The following is a 20,365-nucleotide window of genomic DNA, read 5'->3' as shown; positions in this document are numbered from 1 at the left end:
TCCTATTCTTTCCTACCAAGGGAATGCCCTTAAAGAAACTAATCTTCCCTCTTCCAATAGCTACCAACTATTAATAAGTCCTCAGCTAGGGGTAGGAGCTCATGAGCCCCTCCCCCCGCCATGGTTTCACTTCTTAACCTTTACCCTACTCGATCTTTTACTGTTCACCCATGTGGCCAGGAACACCTTGAACTAGAGGCGGAAAGTGCCACCTTATAGGGCTGATTCTGGAAAGTCTGTTTACCAGCCGTCAGCCTGACCTGAGACCTCAGCTTCACCCACTGGCCTTCTCTCAGGAGTAGACCTTACTGATGCTGGTCATAGGTGGAGCCAGCCCAGGGCACAGTGCTGCTATCTGCTACCCAAATGAGGTCCAGGAGAGCAATTTAGAGGAGGGCAGGAAGGAGGCCTCAACCTCACTGAGGCCATCTGTGGAGCTGGAGGCTTGGCTTCATAGACGTCCAGCTTTGCTGAGTGTGGGCAGCTGTACGCCTGGTCAGCATGGTGCTAGAAAGTATTTGGAAAGTGTGACTGTCAGAATGGTTCTTCCAGTACAGCAGGCACGGGCTCAAGACCATTGCGATTTGGAAACTGATACAGAAGGCATTGCCCTGGCCACACGGCATTCGCACAGACCCTGCGGAAAGAGTATCTCCTAGGACCACACACACAAAGGGACTTCCCGTGCAGACTGTCAGGCTAGAGCAGGAAGCCCAGCAGCCACCTGGCTCTGGCAGAAGAAACTTAGGAGAGTGAGAATCCCTTCCGAAATATGCTAAGCCCCAAGCAGAGGCTCTTCCCGGAGCCAGGTGAGCCCCTCATCCAAGTAACAAGGCAAGGATGGCCATTAGACGGCCTTGAGAAATGGAGAGGTCACTGGGGAGAGGGCGATGGGCTGATGAGAGAGAGAGAGAGAGAGAGAGAGAGAGAGAGAGAGAGAGAGAGAGAGAGCGAGCTGCATTTGTAACTGAAACAAGAAAGGCAGCTGCATTATTTATGAAATGGCCAAGCACGGAGTTAACAAGGAAGGAGGAGGCCGTTAGAGGGGAAAGTGGTTTCAAAGCATCCGTATTTTGCTGAAAAAGACAGACACGCAAACTATGATTTAGAGCTGAGGTTTAGAACCGGAGATGACTCTTGAGTAGTTAGAAATCATGAGAGGGAAGGCAAGGGTCTGCAAGGGTTGGGCATGGGGATAGAATGGAGGGGCGGGGTCTTGCTGAAGGCTGCATGCTATAAGAAATTGTGCCAGTAAGAAATTGAGCCAAATCTTTAAGCTTTTATTTGATATTTACTTTTCTCTCTCTCTTTGTGACAGGGATTCTCTGTGTAGCCTTGGCTGTCCTGGAACTCACTCTATAGCCCAAGCTGGCCTTGAACTTAGAGATCCGCCTGCCTCTGCTTCCTGAGAGCTTCGATTAAAGGTGTGCATCACCACCGCCTGTCCATATTTACTTTAAAAAAATAAATATTAGCATAATTTACTGACAATAAAACACACAGCTCTACCATGTTCTGGTTAATGGAGTTGGCAGTGTGTATAGCATGTGTGTACAGCACGTGTGTGTAGCATGTAACCAACCCTGGAAACAAGGTTCAGGATACGTTCATCCTGGAACATCTCTGGCATCAACTACTTTTGAACTTGTATCAGTATAGCTGCCTCTTGCTTGTTCTAGGCTTTCAGAAGTGGCATCATACAGTGTGTGTGTGTGTGTGTGTGTGTGTGTGTGTGTGTGTGTGTCTTTAATCTGGATTCTTCACTCAGCATTGTTTTAGAGACTCATCCATGTGTTGGGTAGAATGAGGAGCCTTGGCAAGGCTGAGTAGCATTCCGCTGTGTGTACGAGTCAGGGTTTCTACTGCTTCGATAACAGCACCTGACCAAAATCAACGTCTTCTCTCAGCTTACAAAGGACGGGTCACACTCCGTCCCTGAGGAAAAGCTTCTTGACTTTTTCCATGGCTTGCTCAACCTGCTTTCTTATAGAAGCCTGGACTACCCACCTTCGACACCCAGGGTGAGCTGGGCCCTCTTCCGTCAATCACCAATCATGAAAATGCCCCACAGGCCAGGCTGGTAGGGACATTTTCTCATTTGTGGTTCCTCTTCTCAAATGACTCTAGCTTGTATCAAATTGACAAAGGGGGGAAAAAATCTAACCAGGACAGAGTGTTTCCAGTGTCTGATTCTTAGTATGACCCCTACATACATTCTTTTTTATTTTTAGATTTTATCTATTATTAACATGTGTGCATGAGTATGCCTGCATGCAAATATGCACACCTAGGACCACCGTGGTCTGTGTTTGGCGGGCAGAAGACAGCCGTTCTCATCCCTCAGCCTGGAATTCAGGGACCTGAAGCCACATTGTCATGTTTGTGTGGCAAGTAAATTTTTTTTTTTCGGAGCTGGGGACCGAACCCAGGGCCTTGCGCTTCCTAGGCAAGCGCTCTACCACTGAGCTAAATCCCCAACCCCCAAGTAAATTTTTTTTTTACTAACCTATCTATAGACTTTAAAAAATTAATTCTTTGTATATTTTTTAGGCCATGAACACTCTTGTACACACACACGCACACCTGTAAACTTCCGTTCCTTGAGGGTTGGTCACTAAGAGTGGGATGATGGGGTCAGGTGGTCACCATGTGCTTACCACTCTAAGAAGCCGTTCGACGGCTTATGAAGCCACGTGACATATCCCCTTTGGTTTCTCAGCAACTTCCACAGGCTGTCCTGTGATCATGGTGTCATACGTGAACTGAGTTTTATCACCGCTCTAGTTTACAATTCTCTAATGAGATCAGAGGTCATAAACACTTTTCATGAGCTTATTAGCCAGTCCGTGCATCTTCTTTGTGAAATGCCTATTGCGTTCTATTGAGCTCCATTAAAAACAAAAATCAAGACTGTTCTTATTTTTGCTGTTATTGACTTGTAAGGATTTTTATATATTGTAGATCCACCAGAGGGAGGTTTTTACTTGTTATTTTCAAGTTTTCTTAATTATATGCAACAGTGAGTTGCATTGGGACATACTCATACATCTATATAATGTATTTTGATTATATTGCCCACTCCATTCCCTTCTCTTAGTCTCCTCCCACTCATCCCTACTGCTCTCCAACTAGTTTCCTACTTCCTGGGTTTTTTGTGGAGAAGGGCGGTAAGTCAATGAGCTTAGCTGGGTTACCTGGAGAAGCATGGGTGAAGCGTAGGAGCATAGACAGTTTTCCAGTGACTACACACTGAACAAAGTGTGCCCCACCCCCACCCCAGGAAGACTTTCCAAAGAAAAGTGACAGTCACTAATCCTGCTACTACTGACCCTTACACTGGCACATGGCCACCTCTCCCACTCTATGTCATACCATCACCCTTTAGGTGGTGTGCTAGGTTTAAAATGCACATGACCCATGTCATGTGCTGAAATCCTAAATTATACTCTATCAAACTCACAAAGACCCATTTCTACTGAAACAAGAACAACAAAAAACACCACAAAACAAACAAACAAACCCTAAAAACAAAAACAAATGAACAACAAAACAAAACAACAACAAAGACAAACGAATCTTTCTGCTCTTAAGTAAATTCTCTCGCATTTAAAAACTGACCCTCCTTGGGATCATTGCTCTGCCATGGAGGATTTAATTAAGTTGATCGAAGTGTTAATGTTCCTTTCAGGACTCTATCCTCTCAAAGCTGTCTTCCTGCCCCCCCTCCCCCAACATGGCTAGGAAGTGGTTTCTGTCCATACTGAGCAAACTGCTACTTTGGGGCCTCCTCAGTGTCCTGGAGTTTCCACTAAGCATGTGGGAGGTGCCTACAGGTCACCCTTTGGGGTCCCATGCTCTTTTCTTATCCCCCATGGTAATCTTGGCTCCTACCAGCCCCCCTCATCTTCTCCCTCAGCTGTCTTAGTTCCGCTGCTCCCTACTGCCAGCCCCTCACAGGAAATTGTAAATCTTACCCAAGCCTCACAACCACCGAGCAGGATGGGCCCACTGTGTCTCAGATTTAACTCTCTACCTAGGTGTGCCGTACCGCTATTTCTTGACGGCACTGTGCCTGCATGTAGGTCTTCCTTGCACGGTGGACTCTGCCTGGACTCCCAAACAGAGGGTGAAGGCACACTTTCAGGTCCTTCCTTGGGATCAGAAATGTCCACACCTAAGGTGTTCACAGTCTCTCCCTGCGCTTTCAGTATAGTGTCTTCTCTTACAGTCTCCTCCATCAAAAATGTCTCTTCTCTCGGCCCCATCCCTCACCCCAGCACGAGGAAGACTGGTCTTCTCCTAGGAGATTTACTATGTTGGGCTGTGTCCTTTCCTGTTCTGTGGTGTGAAGCAAGAGCTCCCCGCCCAACCTCCAAGATTCTCACATTTGGGAGAAATCTACTTTCTTTAGGGCCAGAATCTTGTACTTGAAAGCTTGCTATCAGTCCTGCTATCCCGGGCTTGCAGCTACTCCCCACAGACAGTGGCAACTACAGGTAAATGGGATCAAGCCACCAGTAGGAGGAAAGGAGAAGTCACCTTAATATAACCCAAAGTGTAGTCCCAAGTTAAGAACTCACTCCCCTCTGAAAAACTATATTCTTCTTTCCTTTGAGATGATTAAAAGAATTTTATATGTGTGGCTGGTTTTGTTTGTTTTTGTTCTTAGATATTTATTTTGCCTGAATGTTTCTATGTACACCAGGAGGCACAAGAGCCCCTGGAATGGACAGTTGTGAGCCACCATGTGGATGCTGGAAACTGAACTCTGGTCCTCTGGAAGAACAAACGCTCTTGAACACTGAGCCATCTCTTCAGTCCTGGTTCTTTTGAAATCTTAATGAGAACTTGCATGACGCTTAACTTTTGCTAATGTTAACTTTTGCAAGCTAATGTGTCCACTGCATGAAGAGATGACACAGCGGGGAGGAAAAATAGTGACATGGAAATGTGTGTGTGTGTGTGTGTGTTAAATCTAGGGTCTTCTGCATGCTATACAGGTGCCCCACCATTAACTACCTAAGCCTCACACCTAGGATGCTGAGTTGAAAGATGGATGGTCTTTAACCTCTTATCTTCACCCCTCTTGACCTACCACATATCAGATCTAGGGTGATCCCCGGAAGTAAAGAGGGCATAACTTTTGCTGATTTGTGCGAGTGAGTAGCTCACTTAAAAACCCTCCCCTTATTTGCATTAGGCCACTACTAAATCTTTTTCTATCTCCTGGATAAGAGTAGAATCACTTATGGAGTCTCCCCCATCACTTTCTTCTCCCCTTCTTTCCAGATATCACATTTGGGTAAGATGCATTCTGGGATGAGATGAACAGTATAACTCTGACAAAGACCCTCAATGCTTATTGCCTCTAGCAACTGACGCCCACAGTCTGTGGTCCCTAGGTAGCCAGGTGGAAGCAGCTACCTCTTCTTATACCCCCAGCATCAGCACCAGCACCACTGTGGTGGTGGCAGCAGCAGTGGGGATTTTCCTAGTCAAGAGCAAGGTTCAGATGCTGAGAAATGAAAACTAATCCCAAGGGTTCTCTTTCCCACAAGACACTCAGGTTTAGGTTGCTAAGAAGGTTCTCTGGTTGTCGTCTTCAAGATGCTCCACCCAAAGATCCAAACCAAGTCAAGTGGGACACTATGGAGGCACAGAGATTCAGTAAAGAGGAGAAAGCATGTGGGCGTGGCCAGGGTCAAGGGAAGTACCAGGAAAGAGCCCGTTGAGAGGCCTGGGTTGAGCCAGAGAAAGGAACCCTGCCCCTAGTGCCGCTGGGAGAGATGAAGAAACAGGAGGAAGGGCCACTGTGACCAGTGGGTGCCACTGCCTAACAACAGAGCTGCTTGATGACTGCTCCACCCACCCCTCCCATTTCCTCAGAGGTAAAGTGACACAAACTAGATTCTGCCACACTCAGCTCACAGGAGAGGGAGCAAAGAGAGAACTCAGTGTTTGGGTGTGACTGTCAGGGACAGACTGCCAGCCCTTGCACTGCACCAGGAAAGAAGGGCAGGCAGTACCTTGTGAGTCCACACAGAGACCTTTTAAAAAGCCATTGCCCCCCCAGGGAAGCAATTATTACTGTGTGGGGTGGGGGTCAGGGAGAGCCAGCCACCAGATGTCAAAGCAGACACAAGACAGGAAGAGAAGGAGGTATTTCCACATACCGTGCTTCCGTTTCCTGTCCTGGAGTAGCTCCGGTCAGCCTGGCTGGGTGGCTCTTCCTGTCCTTTTCTAAATCTTTAGCTCCCCTGTGTCTCCTGTTACCCTGTTTGCTGATGCCACAGACTTCCTTTGAGTAGAAACAAAACAGCCACATCAGTTTGGGTGGTTGTGAGGGGCCACTCAAAGATGCATCTGTTCACTTAACACACAAACAGGGCCAAAGTGAAGGCTGGGTAAATGCTCAAAATATTCAATGGGAAATGACACCCTGCCCCGGAACACAAACGTCATGTGCCCCAAGCACTGACACGGGCAAATCACCTCACAGCATTCATTCCCCAGGATCCCAAACTCTCCACACTCAGTGACTTTGTTATTGCTTCAGACACAACCCATGCCACTTGGAAAGGCCAAGATGTTCAGGAGGCCATAGTGTCACAAGCCAACAGGAAACACAGATTTTATCATTGACATAATCTCTTTGTTCTAAAGAATTAAACTCAGGAAGAGAAAACTCAGATTCAGATGCATTACTTCTGAACCCTGAAGAGGACCTGCTCTGTGAATTCTTTCAAAGGTCATTTTAATAATCCAAGCCAGCCACATAACCAAGAAAGTATACTAGCCTGGGGCAGTTGAAAACACCCCCAGGTAGGTGCTGGTTTTGGGAGAGGGGTAAGGCACACACTTTTAGAACCTCAATTCCAGATAATGGGATGTTTCTGTTTGTCCCTTCCTGGTACAATAGCCCTGGGTCTTCTACTGGACACAGTCGCCCTACATCAAGTTGAATACATCATAAACACAACACAAGAGAAACTTGTAGATGAACAGGGAGGATGCTTCACTACCCAAGTACACCAAAGGCAGGAATGTAGCAACCAGGCAAAGGACAAACAGCTAATGAGAGGACAGAAGAGAAAGGTGACCTTTCTTCCAAGGATAAAGTCATCTCAGCAGGTTTGGTCCATGTCCTCAGACTCCTTTTCTTGAAGTTTCCACATTAGTAGTTCCCTCGGCCAGCCTCATCCTCACCACCTCCGAGTGGAGAACTCAAGGTAATCCCCAGAACTACTCATATTCAAATGTGAAGGGTCAGCATCAACCAAGTGGAGAACTAAAACTAAATCAGAAACTCAAGGAAAGACCACAGATGCCCACTGAACCACCTGAATAGGGCAGCAGTTCTTCATGGTGAGCATTTCAGAGGATGGAGGGATAGCACAGCCACTCACTGAGCAGAGGTGGAAATCCCAGCTCTGAGCTTCCTTATTCTTGTGCTTTCCATGAAGATTCTGCTGGGGGATGGAATGAGATCCTGCTTGTGAAGATTCCCAAGCACGTCAGCTATTCATTGTACTAAGAGGTCATTCAGAAACACTGGTGATCAGAATGTTGCTTCCTCTTGGATATCATCAGCACCGGCGAGGGTCAAGCAGAAACTTGCCTGGACTATCCAGAGGTTGGTATATGCAGAGGCAGCCACTCCCACTCAGTCTCCAGAGTACCCCAAAGCCATCACACAAGTGTCTCTGGCCAGCATGGTGTTGATTATCATTCTCTTAACATAGCATTTTATTCATGTGCCTTCTGGAATTGTCCCTGGAGGCTTTGGCTTCGGAATTCAACACACTACCTGACACCCAACTCTTTACTTCAGGAGCTATACAGGACATGGAGTTCCCATGTAATTAGCTCAAAATTAATTTAGCCACAATAGCTTATTATTAGATTTAATTATAAATGAAATGATTCACCAGGGATGTTTTACTTTGTAAACAAGCACCTTGGATTCCGCAGGGAATTTAGTTCTCTCTCTCTCTCTCTCTCTCTCTCTCTCTCTCTCTCTCTTTCTCTCCCCCCCCTCCCTCTATAGTCTCTAGTCACTGAAGGGCTTTTCAAAAAATGGCGACCACCCCCCAAAAGTCATTCGGATACAGTCATTTGAAGGAGAGTACTTCAGTGTTCTGGCCTGGGATGGGATATCGGGTTCCTGAGCAGCCTGCTGGGCAAGGGAAGATGCTCTTCGCTGCAATTAGCACATTTCCAAAACCCACCCAATCCCTTTCCACAGTCTCAGGCAGCTAAAGCAGCTGCTGAAGTTACAGAGTTCAAAAACAAGATTGGGGTGGTCCAGGGTATGTAGTTTCCCCTAATCCCCTGCAAGTGATATTTCTCAGCCCAGGATGATGCCACAGGAGTGCTAGACAAAAATGATCACAATCTACATTTAAATGCTTAAGGTGTAATAAAACAGAAAGCACCCAGAACCATTGTGATTTCATGGCAATATACAAACATTTGCATTATAAAGGCAGGTCACTTCGAAGAAAACTATACACATTTTTGGAAAGTAAACCTTAAGGTAAGTAAAAGCTAAACAAAGAACTAGAGAGCTGGCTCTGTGGACAAAGTGCTTGCCGAACAGGCCTCGGGGCCTGAGTTTGGATGTCAGGACCCATGTAATAAAAACCTGGTGTGGCTGTGAATACCTGTAATCCCAGCCTGGGAAGACCTGGTGTGGCGTTAGGGATGGTTGGGGCGGTACTGCGGTTGGAGACAGATCTCCATGCAATACTGGCCAGTCTACCCAACAATTCAAGGAGCACCAAGTTTAGCAAGACTGTCTCAAAAACCAAGGAGGAGCCTGATAAAGACACCAATATCAACCCCCACACACGTGTACCTGTATGCATGTGTGCGTGTGTGTGCGTGTGTGTGCGCGTGTGTGTGCGTGTGTGTGCGCGCGCGCGCGCGCGCATGCGTGCGCGAGCTTATGCACACGTAAACAAAGAGGGACTTGCTTTGTAATCTCAGCGTTCGCAAAGCTGAAGGTATGAGGATATCGAGTTAGATGCTAGCCTGGGCCACATAGTGCATTCAAGACCCACCTGAGCTCTGTGAGAGCCTGTCTCAAAAAAACAAGACAGAACAAAACAATTTAACAACAACGACGACGACGACAACGACGACGACGACGACGAAATGACATGTGACAAGAGACACATGTCTCCCAAGGGGTCCAGCAGCCAGCTCAGTAGCATCACCTACAACCTTAGTAGATCATTTGGGTCTCTGCTCCGTTCCAGAGCTCTTCGGGTGGAATTGACGTTTTAATCTTATTTCTTAAGAGGTTGGCGGGCTCTTTAGAATGTCAGAAAATTGTCTAAGAAAACCCTGGGGCAGAATCCCCTGCCATGACTTGGATTTCCTAGCTTCAAAGCACCTAGCGGAGTTCACGGTGACAAAGGCCGGTAACGATTTGATGATCTGTGCCCGGTTTCCACTATGTCAGGGGCCAGGCCACCCCAGTGACCTTCCTTTTCCTGTGTAAAAGCATGACCTCATCTGGCCCTAGAGCAGAGCTCAGGAAGTCTTGCCTACGAGTAGCTGAAGGAGCACAGGGTAGAAACAGGCTTGGATGGCCCAGGATAGCTTCCTAGCAGCTCATAGCTGAGCCTGAAGAGAATGTTGGAAGGGCCTGCCGAGAGGCTTCCAGCTGCAGGGGCCAGAAGATAAGAGCGTTAATTTAGCTTGGCTGCCATCCAGTAAGCTGAGCAGAGCAAGGCCTCCAAGCTCGGGGTAAAAATAAATAAATAAATAAATAAATAAAAATAAGTTGGCAGCTGTTTCGGCTCCCTTTGTAACACTAGCTACACAGATCCCTACATCCCGAGTGCCCGTTAGGCACTATGTCAGAAACCTGGCGTGGTTGCTCCCCTCAGGGCGCTCGGGGGAGGGTGAAGTGGCCATAGTGATTTGCCTATGGCCGCTCAGCCCTCCGCTCACCCCCACCATTTTCTGCAGCCTTAGGCAGGAAGTGGAAACAGGCTGGTTGTTTCTAATGCTCCATCAGGACCAAACCCTAGCAGATGCTGGGTTGAAAGAGCGCTCCTGTACCCTAACAGGGTTTCAGAACGGAAAGCAGTGTCTTTCTTCCTCACGCTCAGCTTGCAGACGCCATCTCCTCAACCCTCTCCACACTGATGCAGACAGACAAGAGGCACTGTTAGCCGCGCGGCAGACTGGGAGACTAAGCAAGTTGCCAAGACACTCATCTTAAGACTTGTGCACCTGTGACAAATAGCCCACGTGCTTGCCTTTTTCTCTGAGATGCCAAAAAGGATGAAATGAGGTCACTTAAAGACGGTGCACACAACACAGCTGATACATGGCAGAACCATGGTGCAGGGGCTCTCTCTCCCCGTGTCTCTCTCCCTTTCCCCTCCCCACTCTCTCCTCCCTTCCTATCTCTCTCTGAATGTGTCTGGACACACTGATCGGTTTCTTCCATTTGTCCCAGAGACACCTGAAAAGGGCAAGACAAACTGTCCAAACTGGAAAGGGTTTTCCCACTGGCAAGGGAGTTGGAGAAAATTTCCCTTAAATGTTGTGTCTCAACATCTTTAATTCATCCGCATAAAAAAAAAAGGAAGCATTTTTGCATCCTTAATATTATTTGAAATTTCTAATGGAGCTAAATACTATGATTCAAAGACAAATGAATTATATAAATTTAATATGCTTCGTGAAACTGTCTCTACCACTTGAGATCTTGATACCAACAAAGACAGCCTGGCTGCTCCCAGTTGAGTCTAAAAAGATGAAGCAACTGTCCGAATGGGGTGACAGCACATGGGCAGGAAGCCAGACCTCCACTTCTTTCATGTACTAAATACCCCAAACTGCACAGAACCCTGTGAAAAACCTATATTATCAATGCCCTCCTTGCACTGCTAAGTAAATGGTCAAAGGTGGACTCATCAAAAAACCTTACCTTCCTTTTGGACAAAGTGATTGGCCAGGAGGTGGGCACATCCCACATCTGGACCAACCACAGAACCTTTTATCTATCCCTGGCTACCGGGATTGGTTCAGGAGGTTTATCACCTTATCTCGTCCCCGCATGGACCTTTGGAAATGTTGGTGCCTGGGCTAGTTAAGGAGGGGAAGAGGGGAAGAGGGGAAGAGGAGAAGAGTTGGAAACTCTGTGCTACCACATGGAGCATGGAGTGCTCTGTGACCATGAAACCCACCCTCAAAGAGAGGCCCAGGCAAGAGCGGAGAAGGAGGAAGGATGGTCCAGGAAAGGCGTTGCTCTCAGCTCTGTGGGCTCCGTTGTCCTAGTGGATGGTGCCAACCCGTCTTCTTCGTGGCTTGGCTGCCTGAAGCTATGGCTTCTCTTATTTTAGCTACTATTTGTTTAGTTAAGCTTTCCTTCAAACCCTCAGCCACAAACAGGTACAACCTGGCTAAACCAAGGATAGTCTTGCTGTCCTGGGTAATTGAGCTTGATCGTCCCTGCACAGCTCCGGTTTCCTCCCTCTGCCGTTTCTCTCTCAGTCTTTCTATTCTTACACTTCTTTGGTTCGTTTTAAACACATCTTTTTGTCCACCAGCCTCCTGAGTCGTGGGTGCCTTGGCTGCTATGACACTTTGCACGTTTGGGGTTTTTTTTTTTTGTTTGTTTGTTTTTTGTTTTGTTGTTGTTGTTGTTTTAATATAGGAAACTAAGGTGCCCACATTCCCCCACTCTCTGTGGTTTCTTTCTGCTGACCTGACTGGACTTGACCCAACTGTTTGAGGCACCCACTCTGGCCAGGTGTGCCTTGGTGGGTGGAAGGACTGAAGCCACAGACACCTTGACAAATGCACACAGGAAGCAGCCCCACTTCCTCAGAAGCTGCCCAAACTGCTGCAACACAATTTTAGCATCTGGATCTTCAAGCAAGTTGGGCCTGGTACATTTATAAAAATCACTGGCTGAAGAAATCAGATTCCAAAAATCCCATCTGGGAGATTTTTCTCTCTCTCTCTCTTTCTCTCTCTTTAGTGCCACATGTGTTTAGGGAAGAAGTCAATGGAAATCATCACATTTAATTTTAATTTGCACAGAGACGTGAGACGTGATGAGTCCAAAAGACTCAGGTGACACATGCAAGCTCCCGCAGCTGGCCACTGTGTCAACCGTGGAGCCACTGCAGCAGGAATTCGAGCCTGGTTTAGCTGCATCAGCTCAGCTGAGTTTTTAAATTCTTTAAGCATTTCTTCCCCTATCTAAAACGTAAGGGCAGTAAAGTGTCGGCTTGAAACACAATACCATTGCTACTCAGACCTCAGTCTAACTACCTCCGTGCATTTACGCCGAGTAGTTGGTGAGGGGTAACCGAACTACGGACACGGCTCAACTGCCAAGTTTGAGTAGGGCTTCCTAGGCTCCGGAATGCCACAAACTGGGTTATGGTTCCAGTCAGCCACGTTGTGTTACGTTATGTAATGATGTTAAAGTTTGAGGGAACAGCAGCTGCTGCCAGTCTCTGTCCTTCAGGCTACAACCACCACATTTGAAAGAAAGAACTTACCGGACCACTGGCCATCCAAGAAGTATACAAGCTTCCCATTGTGCGGGTGCTTTAAACGCATGAATTCCTCTGACTGTCCACTGACATTGGCACTTTTTGCTTTGCATGTTAATGAAAATAAGTCTTAGAGCAATTAAAAAAAAGAAAACTAACCAGCTGGGTAAACCAACTAGTTTTTCACTTTAAAAATTTTCCAGAATAAAGGCAGATAGTAAGATTCTGTTTTTCAGTATAGAGGAAAAGAAGGACACCTCCATTTTGCCACCTTTCCATTTAAACTCGTCTTTCTTTATTGACTTAAAAAAATGTAAAAAAAATATTTTCAGACCCTAAGGGTGAGAGCTCATGAATATATGCTTTTTGAAAATATATAGTTTTGTGGTAAAATGATCAAATAGTTTAGGAGGAGAGAAAAATATGGCCTTATGTAACACACACACACACACACACACACACACACACACACACACACACACAACTTTGCCAACTTTTCTGTAAGGTCCATTCAGACGGCCAGTTTTTATAAGATGTGAAATTCTAGCCCACCTATGTATATCCGGATTCTATAAATACACATACCCAACATACTTCTAAAAGGAACTTATGTGCAGTGGGGGGAAATGGTGGAACAATGAAGTCCTGAGAGAGGTGTGTTTGCTCGGGTTATTAAAGAAAGGTGGCGAGCATGCCTGAGGATATGAAAATTTAACATCGTCTGAGGAAACTCTTGAGTAGGGTTAATGCTGCTGCCAAAAATCTCAGCTGCGTATGTCAGAATGTTCAGTTGCAAGCTTCACTTTAATGAATGGAAAGACAGGGAAACTGTGGGAAGTTCCTGCATCGACACACGGCAACTTTAAACAGTCAAATCCCCAAAGTTGGCTCAGCTCACTCATTTCAGGGACTGCACTGCCCAGGTGATCTACTGACTAACCAGCGGGTCGACCAGTTGCCTACAAATGGGGGCCACTGCAGAAGACTGAAACAGTCTGGCTATGTTCTCAGTCTCCTACTTAACATATAGATGGAAAATCAATTTGCTTGGCCCTTTCTGAAAAAAGCGGGGTTCTGTGATGAGCAAGTCCAGAGTCAGAAAAACAAAGAAATCCCTGCCACCCCACACCGTAGGCCTGACTCCCCCTCTTCCTCGTGCAGCTTGCTTGCAGAGTTACGTTGCTATTTTTATCAGCTCTCTTCAACCCAGCTGTTGCTTCATGTTAACATGGCGAACGGTGTGAAAATCCCAGCAGAGGCGCGTGAATCCCAGAGGGACCTGTCTTCTGTCATTTCTAGAACAGATGAAATGTCATGAGCTTCACTGGGGGTGGGGTGGGGGGCTGGAGTAAGAACACTCTACCACGGAAGCAACAAGAACATAGCTGACATTTCTATGACATGGAATCCAGGGCCAGACTCCAAATCCAGTGCAGGCAATTGTCTAATGGCTGCTAAGGTCTCACACGGTCTCACACAGATATTTGTATAGAAAGTCTAGAAGCAGCCTTCTCTCCACTCCAAGGTCAGGCCATGGCTGTCCCAGGTGCTAGACTTTGTGGCATCATGCGGCTGAGACAACTGAGTGGAGTCCAGCTCGGTGGCGGCCCCAGAAAACCCGCTGCCCCTTCCTGACTTTGAATGTGCCTAGTAATTTTAAGCCCACTCTTTGTATTTCCTCTGTGAAAATAACAGCGTTTGGCCAGACTGTGTGCAGAGGGGAAAAGTGCCACATAAAATTCAGATGATTTAAAAATACAGCTCCAATTGTAGGTTTGTCATCCCATGGTTTGGCAAATTAGGGGGCAAATCGGAGGGGCACTTGCAGCTTGCCCCAGGCATGACAAGGCTGCTCAGTTACACATCTGCCTCTGTGGTGGGTAAACTCTCTCAATGCCTATGAAAATATAATTTTAGGAGCTTCCTCCTAGAATAGCAAGTATTTATACAAATGGGGATTATTTGGTTCTGAGTGTTCAATGCCCAAAGTGAACTCCCATGAATTCTTTGGACTTTTCTTCCCCTAGCTTTTTTAAAATTTTATTTTATTTTTTTGGATGTTTTATGTATTTACACTTCAAATGTTACCCCCTTTCCCCCCTCTCCCGTACCCCCTCCCCCTTCCCCCTGTTCCTATGAGGATGTTTCCACTCCTACCCACCTACTCCAACCTCAACGCCCTGGCATTATCCTACATTAGGGAAACAAGCCTTCACAGGACCAAGGGCTGCTCCTCCTATTGATGCCCAGCAATGCCATCCTCTACTACATATGCAGCTGGAACCATGGGTCCCTCCATGTGTACTTATTGGTTGGTAGTTTAGTCCCTAGAGCTCTGGTGGGGTCTGGTTGGTTGATACTGTTGTTCTTTCTATGGTGCTACAAACCCTTAATCTCCTTCAGTCTTTTCTCTAACTTTTCCATTGGAGTCCCCTTGTTCAGGCCAATGGTTAGCTGCAGGCATCCTCATCTGTATCAGTAGGGCTCTGGTAGAGCCTCTCAGGCTCCTGTCAGTAAGCACTTCTGGCATCAGCAATAGTGGCTGGGTTTGGTGGCTGCATATGGGATGGATCTCCAGGTGGGGCAGTCTCTGGATGACCTTTTCTTCAGTCTCTGCTCCACTCTTTGTCCCTGTATCTCCTCCCGTGAGTATTTTGTTCTCCCTTCTAAGAAGGAATGGAGCATCCACAGTTTTGTCTTCCTTCTTCTTGGACTTCTTTGGGCTTCCTGCCCCAAAAATTCTCTGAGTGTTTTTGGGCCTGGGTGGGAGCAATCTCTTTCAGGACTTATATGGTCTTTAAGGGTAAATGTCAGAGAGAGGCTATGTTTTAAGTACAAACTTAATCTACTCTCACTTGTACAATACTTTCAACATTAAGAAAAGGTTTCATGGAGCTGGGCGTGGTGACACTTGCCTGAGAATCCTGAGTTCAAGGCCAGCCTGAGCTGCATTGTGACATTCTATGGCAAAAGGCAAGCAAGCAAACACACAAAATAACAAACAATAGCAAAAGGAGGGAGAGGAGAAGGAAGAAAAGGGAGAAGGAGGTACAGAGAGGAGGGGGCAGGGAGAAGCCTGCTGGAAAGCTGAGTGAGGTGAGTACTTGCGCTGACTCCATTATTCTGTCTTTTAGCTGCAATTCGTTTACACAAGACTAGAAGGTCATTAACTTTTGTGGCTGTCAAGATGGCTCAGCAGAGGTACCTGTTGCCGAGCCTGATGACCTAAGTTCAATCCCTGGGACTCATGCAGTAGGAGAACATCAATTCTCACTAGTGGCCTTCGAATCTCCAAATGGAGTTTAATGTAATACATGGTCTCTCTCTCTCTCTCTCTCTCTCTCTCTCTCTCTCTCTCTCTCTCTCTCTCTCTCTCCTTCTCTCTGTAAGTGTTTTTGTTTTGTTTTGTTTTTAATTTAATGTTTCCAGGATCCCTTGCAGCTTAACTTTTGGGTGCTGGTCACTCCCTTTTAAACTCAGATGCCTATTAAATTCAGATGCCAACCACCTTCTGTTTCTTTTGCTGACCAAAGAATGATACAGGGGCTATGCTGGAGTCTGCCTTAGCCAATACAATTTCAGGCTTTTTCTGCAGCGTCAGGACATAGGAAGCTCCCTTACCCTTTTTGTCTTTTTGCTTGCGGGCCAAACACTACTCTTTGGGAGCCAGCAAGATGGTTTGTGGTTAAAGAGCTTGGTGCCAAGCCTGAAAACTTGAGTGTGGTCCTGAAAATCCTATAATGTAGAAGGAAAGGGAAAAAGTAACTTCTGCCCTCCACATGAGCACAGAGGCTCTTGTGTGCACACACTAAATCAATCAGTCAGTCAGTCAATCTATCAATCAATAAAGTATAAAAACATTTGTTTTAAAAACCACCCATTGACGTGTGAGCTCAAGTTTCTACTCTCGCTCACTTGAGTGCTGTGTGTAGGCAGCATGTCTTGCACAGTTTGTGGGTGTCCCTCCTCCCCGCCTCCTGCAGTGGCAGCCCCACACAGCTGTATTCGTAGTTCCTCCCCACCCATCCTGAGGTCTGCGCCTGGAACCTTCCAGTGCCTTTTAAAAGCACACATCCTTGTACCAAATCCCTTTCTGTTCAAAAGACTGTGGCTTCTGGTGTTTACAGTGTACCCTGACCTAGAAAATGGAGACTAAACTGGATTCTGGTTTGAGTTACTTCCTTAAAATCTGAGATGTTTGCTCTCTCTGGGTCTCATGTCACCCGCCCCCTATAACCACCAAGATCACAGTCCCCATCTCCATAGGGGAAATGGACATATTAACTCCTTCAACTTGGAATTTTCACGTGTATCTAAATGAGTTCCTTGTTCAAACAAAAAGAAAGCAAATCTGCCCACTATTGGGGATTTTTCTGATAGAGACTTGAGTATTCCTATAAGGTTGACATTAGGGGTCTTCTCTAGCACACACCACAGTCAGCTTCCTTCCCATCCCACTCCATCCCCCGTTCTCCTCATGCTTCTGTGGCTTTTCCCACCATGCTCCATCTCCTCCCCCTGGTAGCATCTGGACTGTGGGACTTAGAAGGGAGCGCACCATCCCTTCTCCGGGACACTCCATAGCACTAGACAACTCACTCATGGATGCTCAGATAGGCTCTGAGCTAGAGAGAGGAGTTCCCCCACCATTCCAACTGCTGTTCACATGAGAAGGTGTCTGGTGAGTAACACGCATCCCTTTATACTGGGAGGAAGTGAGCAAACAAGCCGGGTTGCATGCAAAGTGTATGAATATGAAGAGAATGGCCCCTAACTACAAAAAGAGAGGAAAAAAGCTCCAGAAGGCTAGGGGTTGTGTCCATTAAAAAAAATGATATAAAGCTCACAATATCAGCATTTTAAAGTGAACTCTGGCAGTTTTTATTACATTTTACTTATTTATGTGCGTGCATGTGTGTGCACACAAGGCACGCTGTGCATGTGGGAGTCAGTTCTCTCCCTCCCATCACATGTGTTCCAGGTATCAAACATGCACTGCCCTGCTTGGTGACACATGCCTTTACTCAGGGAGCCATCTTGCCAGCCCTCAGTGGCACTTGATGGATTCACAACACTTATAGCAGCCACAGCTTCTTCCTGGTTTCAAGAGATCTCATCATCTCAAAGTAAAATCCTAATACAAGATAAACACCATCCCCACCACCTTCCTCTTACCCTCGGTCCCTGACAACCCCCATCTGATTTTCCTTCCCAGAGACTTATCAGTTCTAGACATCCCCAGAAATGGGGTTATTCGGTATGGGATTGATCTTTTGTGTCTGAATTCTTGCACACAGCACAATAGTCTCCAGATTCACATCTATTGTGACACATGTTGAAACCGAATTCCTAGATGGCACAGCTAGGAATATAAGCCAAGCCACTCTAGAGGCTGAAGTGGGAGACTGCAAGCATGAGACGGGTCTGATCTACACAGCGAGATACTGCCTCATGAAAACAAAGACATAAGCTGCTTTCTGTTTAAGACTGACTAACACTCCACGGTATGTCTGTATCACATTGTATTGATCCATCCATCTGCTGACAGACAGCATTGGGCATTAGAGGCTCCTGGATATTGAACAGTGCTGCTATGAACGCGCCCATGTAGGGTTTGGGTACCTGCTTTCAATTTGAGCATATACCTGGTATTATTGTTGGATCACATCATTATCTTACATTGGTTTTTTTTCACCCACCACTTTTTTTTTTTTTATTAACTTGAGTATTTCTTATATACATTTCAAGTGTTATTCCCTTTCCCGGTTTCCGGACAAACATCACCCTCCCCCCTCCCCTTCCTTATGGGTGTTCCCCTCCCAAACCTCCCCCCATTGCCACCCTCCCCGCATAGTCTAGTTCACTGGGGGTTCAGTCTTAGCAGGACCCAGGGCTTCCCCTTCCACTGGTGCTCTTACTAGGATATTCATTGCTACCTATGGGGACAGAGTCCAGGGTCAGTCCATGTATAGTCTTTAGGTAGTGGCTTAGTCCCTGGAAGCTCTGGTTGCTTGACATTGTTGTACTTTTGGGGTCTCGAGCACCTTCAAGCTCTTCCAGTTCTTTCTCTGATTCCTTCAACGGGGGACCTATTCTCAGTTCAGTGGTTTGCTGCTGGCATTCGCCTCTGTATTTGCTGTATTCTGGCTGTGTCTCTCAGGAGCGATCTACATCCGGCTCCTGTCGGTCTGCACTTCTTTGCTTCATCCATCTTGTCTAATTGGGTGGCTGTATATGTATGGGCCACCTGTGGGGCAGGCTCTGAATGGGTGTTCCTTCAGTCTCTCTTTTAATCTTTGCCTCTCTCTTCCCTGCCAAGGGTATTCTTTTTCCTCATTTAAAGAAGGAGTGAAGCATTCACATTTTGATCATCCGTCTTGAGTTTCCTTTGTTCTAGGGATCTAGGGTAATTCAAGCATTTGGGCTAATAGCCACTTATCAATGAGTGCATACCATGTATGTGTTTCTGTGAGTGGGTTAGCTCACTCAGGATGATATTTTCCAGTTCCAACCATTTGCCTACGAATTTCATGAACTCGTTGTTTTTGATAGCTGAGTAATATTCCATTGTGTAGATGTACCACATTTTCTGTATCCATTCCTCTGTTGAAGGGCATCTGGGTTCTTTCCAGTTTCTGGCTATTATAAATAAGGCTGCGATGAACATAGTGGAGCACGTGTCTCTTTTATATGTTGAGGCATCTTTTGGGGATATGCCCAAGAGAGGTATGGCTGGATCCTCAGGCAGTTCAATGTCCAATTTTCTGAGGAACCTCCAGACTGATTTCCAGAATGGTTTTACCAGTCTGCAATCCCACCAACAATGGAGGAGTGTTCCTCTTTCTCCACATCCTCGCCAGCATCTGCTGTCACCTGAGTTTTTGATCTTAGCCATTCTCACTGGTGTGAGGTGAAATCTCAGGGTTGTTTTGATTTGCATTTCCCTTATGACTAAAGATGTTGAACATTTCTTTAGGTGTTTCTCAGCCATTCGGCATTCCTCAGCTGTGAATTCTTTGTTTAGCTCTGAACCCCATTTTTTAATAGGGTTATTTGTTTCCCTGCGGTCTAACTTCTTGAGTTCTTTGTATATTTTGGATATAAGGCCTCTATCTGTTATAGGATTGGTAAAGATCTTTTCCCAATCTGTTGGTTGCCGTTTTGTCCTAACCACAGTGTCCTTTGCCTTACAGAAGCTTTGCAGTTTTATGAGATCCCATTTGTCGATTCTTGATCTTAGAGCATAAGCCATTGGTGTTTTGTTCAGGAAATTTTTTCCAGTGCCCATGTGTTCCAGATGCTTCCCTAGTTTTTCTTCTATTAGTTTGAGTGTGTCTGGTTTGATGTGGAGGTCCTTGATCCACTTGGACTTAAGCTTTGTACAGGGTGATAAGCATGGATCGATCTGCATTCTTCTACATGTTGCCCTCCAGTTGAACCAGCACCATTTGCTGAAAAAGCTATCTTTTTTCCATTGGATGGTTTTGGCTCCTTTGTCAAAAATCAAGTGACCATAGGTGTGTGGGTTCATTTCTGGGTCTTCAATTCTATTCCATTGGTCTATCTGTCTGTCTCTGTACCAATACCATGCAGTTTTTATCACTATTGCTCTGTAATACTGCTTGAGTTCAGGGATAGTGATTCCCCCTGAAGTCCTCTTATTGTTGAGGATAGCTTTAGCTATCCTGGGTTTTTTGTTATTCCAGATGAATTTGCAAATTGTTCTGTCTAACTCTTTGAAGAATTGGATTGGTATTTTGATGGGGATTGCATTGAATCTGTAGATTGCTTTTGGTAAAATGGCCATTTTTACTATATTAATCCTGCCAATCCATGAG

General features: G+C 46.1%; 1 long non-coding RNA gene across 1 annotated transcript in view; it reads right to left on the bottom strand.

The window, feature by feature from the left end:
• Nucleotides 1-6,423, bottom strand: part of LOC103691157 (uncharacterized) — a 21,519-nt gene extending 15,096 nt beyond the window's left edge. The window contains exon 1 of the long non-coding RNA XR_015647030.1: nucleotides 6,174-6,423. This is a non-coding gene — a long non-coding RNA (uncharacterized LOC103691157). The remainder of the gene's footprint in view (nucleotides 1-6,173) is intronic.
• Nucleotides 6,424-20,365: the final 13,942 nt, after the last annotated feature.

The sequence above is a fragment of the Rattus norvegicus genome, chromosome 1, assembly GCF_021556685.1.
Source record: "Rattus norvegicus strain SHRSP/BbbUtx chromosome 1, alternate assembly SHRSP_T2T, whole genome shotgun sequence".
Classification (NCBI taxonomy): Eukaryota; Metazoa; Chordata; class Mammalia; order Rodentia; family Muridae; genus Rattus; species Rattus norvegicus.
Note: the sequence above shows the minus strand (reverse complement) of the source record. Positions and strands in the feature narration are given on the sequence as shown.